Source organism: Cannabis sativa, chromosome 1, assembly GCF_029168945.1.
Source record: "Cannabis sativa cultivar Pink pepper isolate KNU-18-1 chromosome 1, ASM2916894v1, whole genome shotgun sequence".
NCBI classification, from domain to species: Eukaryota; Viridiplantae; Streptophyta; class Magnoliopsida; order Rosales; family Cannabaceae; genus Cannabis; species Cannabis sativa.
The window spans coordinates 38,165,746-38,171,180 of NC_083601.1; the positions used below are offsets into that span (position 1 = coordinate 38,165,746).

Below are 5,435 nucleotides of genomic sequence, written 5' to 3' on the forward strand. Positions count from 1 at the left end.
CTCTTTTGTTGTCTGTTTGCCCTTCGGCTGTGTTTAGTTACTAGTAATAGCTTTCTTTTGTTTTAGTTTTGTTCCCTGGTGCTAGATTGCACCTCTGCTTTGTCTTGTTGCAGGGCGTGTGTCGTTTTGGCCTTAGGCCTTTTGTTCTGGTTTGTTGCTAGTTTTGGTTCCACTGTAACCATTTACCAAAAAAAAAATATGAAAGTCAATAAGATATATACTATCGGAAATTAAAAAAAGTATGGAAATTAAAGGGTAGCAGTATTAACATCCTCTTATGAGTATTGCTATTAAAGTTCCACATAATTTAATATAATAGCATTTAGAGAATATCGTTAGCCAATCATAACGTGACATGTCGAGAAAATACTAAGCACTATTGGTACCTAATAGCAATACTCATATTTATATATAATTTTATTTTTTTATCTACAATATAAAGATTATATTCCGTAAATGAAGTGGAGGTACTGTACTTATCCGGAAAATAAGAAAAATGAAGTGGAGATAGATTAAAGATGAGCTGGCCCAATCAACCAGAGCATTATTATTTTAATGTCACGATGATATGCGCGCGAGTGGGTTTGATCATTCACCGTCCATTAATTAACCAAAATAATAATGAGATCATTAGAATCTAAAACCAAACCAAAACCTAACCAAGCATGCAATCACGTGCACATGGCGTTGGGTGAGCATCAAATTCCTATTCAACATGTCTTAATATTGCTTTATTAATGACAACTCCGCCCTTATAATTATAATTATTGTTTCCCTGTTTCTACATTATTTATATACATAGATATGTATAGTCGTAGTCATATATAAATAATATATGTTATCGATGAACAGTTTCCTTCATGGCCATGTGAATTTAGATGCTTATGTTTGTATCTACTATTTATTCAAGACCCACTTATATCGTCTCATTTCTGTCCTATATATATATATTTAGTTAATTATAATTAACAACGTTCATATATTTAAAGGAAAATATTATTTAATTATGTAATAAGTATACTAACTATATATACAATCATGCCCAGGTGGTTTTTATTTTAAAATACTTTAGTCATGTTGTATGCTACCGTAATTAATAAAGATCGATTCTTCTATATCTTTATACTGAGTACTTTTTAATTAGCCATTTGATTAATAAATACATATTATATATAAAAGCAGTACTGTTTTATTCCCAATTATGAAGATGTAATATCAACCTAATTAAAGATCGAATTTAAATAATTGCCTAGCCTAGTGGAGGCTTATAATTAATGTTCATTATAATTAATTATATATAGATTAAACCAACCAATAATGTTTATGATTCATGATTTGTTACACCCAAACAAACCATATATAACCAAATCAATCAATCAAACATATCCCTGTTCCACATGCACAAAATTATTATAATAATTAAAACAATTGTTAATTAATCAAATCATATTTATGGAAGTTGGAAGGAAGGGACCACATATTCATGGCATATTGCACTCCAGATATATATCGAAGTCATATATAGCTTAGGTGTGTGAGTGTCCCCATTGCTTACTGAATAATTTTCATATATATATTTATTATACATATATATATGTCCATTTGGTGAGAGACATTTTTTCATTTTTGTTATTTTTTATTAATTTTCAGCCGTACGAGTCACAATCCACGGGTGGCTACAGTTAATTATTACATGATTTTTCTTTAATTATTTATTATTATAGCTTGAAAAGATGAAAGAAAAGCTGTCGACATTGAAGCACTAATTTTGGTCTTTAAATATATAAGTATTAGTGATCCACGTACCCTACTTGATATATATTCAACATATTCGGTCCATATATAATATCAAAATTTTCAATTATATTGTTTGGTGCACATGTGCATATGCACCCAATTGGTTGGTTCCCTATTAAAATATTAAATAAATAAAAATAGCTAGAGACCTTATAATCTTATATTCCTCAAATTGTGTATGCCTATAAATTAAGCTGATGATCAATAACTTATCATCATAAATCAATTGTGTGCTAAAACATCTAAAGTAAAATTATTCTCTCCAACTCTTTAAGTGCTTCTCAAAGACTTAAAATTCCTTCAATAAATAGTATAAAATATTATATATTATATTACCAAAAATGAGTACTTCTCTTGCAGTACCTTCTGACAAAAACTGGGCTTGCATCAACGGTGGTGATGATGATGTCAACACAATCAACGGTGCCTTTCTCATGTCGTTGATGGAAGAATTACAAGATAATCATGACTTTGTAGAGGAGAAGGACGAGGAAAGATTGAATAGTGTGATTCGATCTCTTGAGGCAGAGATCAAATATTCATGCTCAGCTCATGGTGATCATGATGATCAACACCGTTCAATATCTATGGATCACGATCACGATCAATCCTCTAGCGACGGAGAAGATCATAGCCAAATGGACGGTCACGATGATTTCTCGATCATTTCATTTGATCATGGTGATCTTGATCAGATAAACGGATGGGATTTCAATATGGAAGTAGATCATGAGGCTTGCTCCCCAAGTAGTTCAAGTGGGAATGATGATGTGAATTTTTATGGGTACCAATGTGGAGACAAGATCATAAGTAGTAACTATGGCGATCATAATTATTATGGAGTTGCTATAGATCATCAGGATAATATTGCTTACAATTCTTTCTGGCAGGACACTGTATATGACTCATCTATTATTAATAATAACACATTATTATTGTAAATCTTTCCTAATATATATATATATATTTATATATATTGCTGATGGGCATATATGCTAAATTATTTAATTCTTTATAAGATATATATTAATTTTCTTTTTTAATTTAAATGAACAATATAATGCATGTTTAATGTTAAAAAGCCAGAATATATATAGACAATATGTATACTAATCACTTAAAAAATGAATTTAATTTCTTAAAAAAATCTACAAGGTTAATTACATAACATACAAATAATATATATATAGCATATTGTTGAAATAATTGTAACTTTATTAATTTGGGTTGATTATTTTGTGCAAGTTTTGCTTTACGTACGGGACTCGCCTAATATTGTTTGTAATCTCTTTTATTGAATGAATCGATTCCCGTAAACTAGCAATCGAATTGGAAACATAATTATTTTTTTTAATATAATTTAAAATGAATTAGTTCGATCATGGTTTAAATATTAACTACAAGATGATGAGCTGAGCAAAAATATCAAGTTAAGTACTAAAGATGTATAGTCCATTTTTCGTGTTATAAACTTGGTATCTTTCATCTCTAAGAGCTCAAGATCGAATGTCATGAATGAATACTGTTAGAATTTGAGGATAAGATGAATGAGGTTCCATCTCAAAACCAATTGGCAATGGGAGGAGTAGCCCTTTTATCTTATATATCACAATTTATTTCCACACATTAGCAATGGGGGACTAACTCTTAATACACCCTCCTCACGTTTGGGCCTGGAAAGTGTGGGTATAACGAACGACCTTTAAGAGACCACAGGACCGAACGTGACATTTGAAAGAATCCCACAAGGCCAAATATCGGGAAACTTGTGGGTGTACACGTCGAGAAATTTGTGGATTTTGAAACAGGTCAAAGACCCAACACTGGAAATTGGCACACATTGGCCGAAAGGTCCCAAATGGAGGTTAAAGGGAGACAGCGGAAGTATCTGTTTGGACCGGCGGCACTTTAGCTCACAACGGATCACAAACGGCTTTTTGGACCGGTGGCAATTTGGGCTCACAACGGATCACAAGTGGCTCTGATACCATGTTAGAATTTGAGGAATAAGATGAATGAGGTTCCATCCCAAAACCAATTGGCAATGGGAGGAGTAGCCATTTTATCTTATATATCACAATTTATTTCCACACATTAGCAATGTGAGACTAACTCTTAATAAATACTCTAATAACAATCACCTCAATCGACTAATACATATTTATATAGCTGCCATTACACTACTAAAAAAGATTATTTTTAGTGACAACTTTTTAATTATAATATAAATTTTTTGTCACTAACTAGTCACAACAAAAATTACTTGTGACTAAAATATATATAGTATTACAAATTGTCACTAATTTAATTTTTGTCACAACAAGTATTGTGACTAAAAATACATTTAATCATAATAAATTATGATTTTTGTAAATTAATATACTTTTAGTTACAGACTTTTTAATCATAACATAGAAATGATAATTTATGATTAATAATAACTTTTTCACTTTTAATCACAAATTTTGTTGTGACTAAAAATAAAATTTTCGTAATGTTAACTAACTTCTTCTACTAATTAACCTCCTCACTTAACAAACTAATAACATTTAATACTTCCGCTTAATATATGTAGCATATATATATGTTCACTACTATAAGATGCATTTTTAGTATCGATTTTAAACTGATACTTATTACCTATAGTGTCAGTTCATAGAATCGACACATATTTTACAATGACAAAAAGTATATTAATTTTTTGATTTACGTAGGATCTAAATCGAGCCTTTAGAGCATTAATGGTGCCATTTTTAAACAGACACTCACAGGTGTGCAATTCATTTTTGTACTATATATGTCTCGGTTTAGAACTGACACCACAAAAAAAAAATCATGTTCTGATCAAAAATTACTCCGAGCCAAATCTAATATCCAAACAATAAAATCTACATTACCAAATCTAGAAATAACAATTTCTCAAAAAAAAAAAAATCCACAAAATAACAATGTATACATTTTAAAAATCCAAATAACAAACTATATATTATCAAAATAGAAAATAAAATCGATACAATGTTTTACAATAGCTGAGATTAATGAATACAAAATTCAATTTAAAAAAAAAACACTAAAATAATAAGAACAAAACAGATCCAACTTTGACCCCAAAGCACCATCGTCCTCCACAAACTCCAAACCACTGCCTATGCCCACCTGCACAAGACAACAAGAATATGAGCATACCCTAAAGTTAAGGTGAGAATACAGAGGCCCAACTGGATTTTTTTCATTTCTTTTCTTAAAAAAATAACAATAAAATAACAAATATTTATCACGTAGCAAAAATGTGAAGTGGATGATCGGAAGAGGATGGAAAAAGTGAACAGAGGATGGAAAGTTTAGAGTCTAATTATGTGTGTCACTAAAAATCAATCCTAACTATTTAGTGACACGCACAAAAGTGCGTGTCACTAAATAATGTCACTAAAAGTCTAAATTGTAGTAGTGACTATAAAGAAAACAAAGCAAAAATGGCAGCTTGTCGAGGTTAAGCTGAGAGAGAAGAGAGAACAAAAGAGGGAGAGTCCGAGAGTGAGAATATGGCTCGTTGAGGTTCACCTAGGCTAGTGGCGACGATGGCTAGAGTGGCTCGTCGAGGTTAAGCCGAGAGAGGAAGAGAACAGGAGAGTCATGAT

General features: G+C 30.9%; 1 long non-coding RNA gene across 1 annotated transcript; it reads right to left on the reverse strand.

The window, feature by feature from the left end:
* Positions 1 to 4,729: 4,729 nt before the first annotated feature.
* LOC133033522 (uncharacterized) lies at positions 4,730 to 5,435 on the reverse strand. Its single transcript, XR_009685641.1, has 2 exons — positions 5,359 to 5,435; positions 4,730 to 4,953 (listed from the first exon to the last, which is right to left on the reverse strand). It is a non-coding gene; the product is annotated as an uncharacterized LOC133033522 (long non-coding RNA).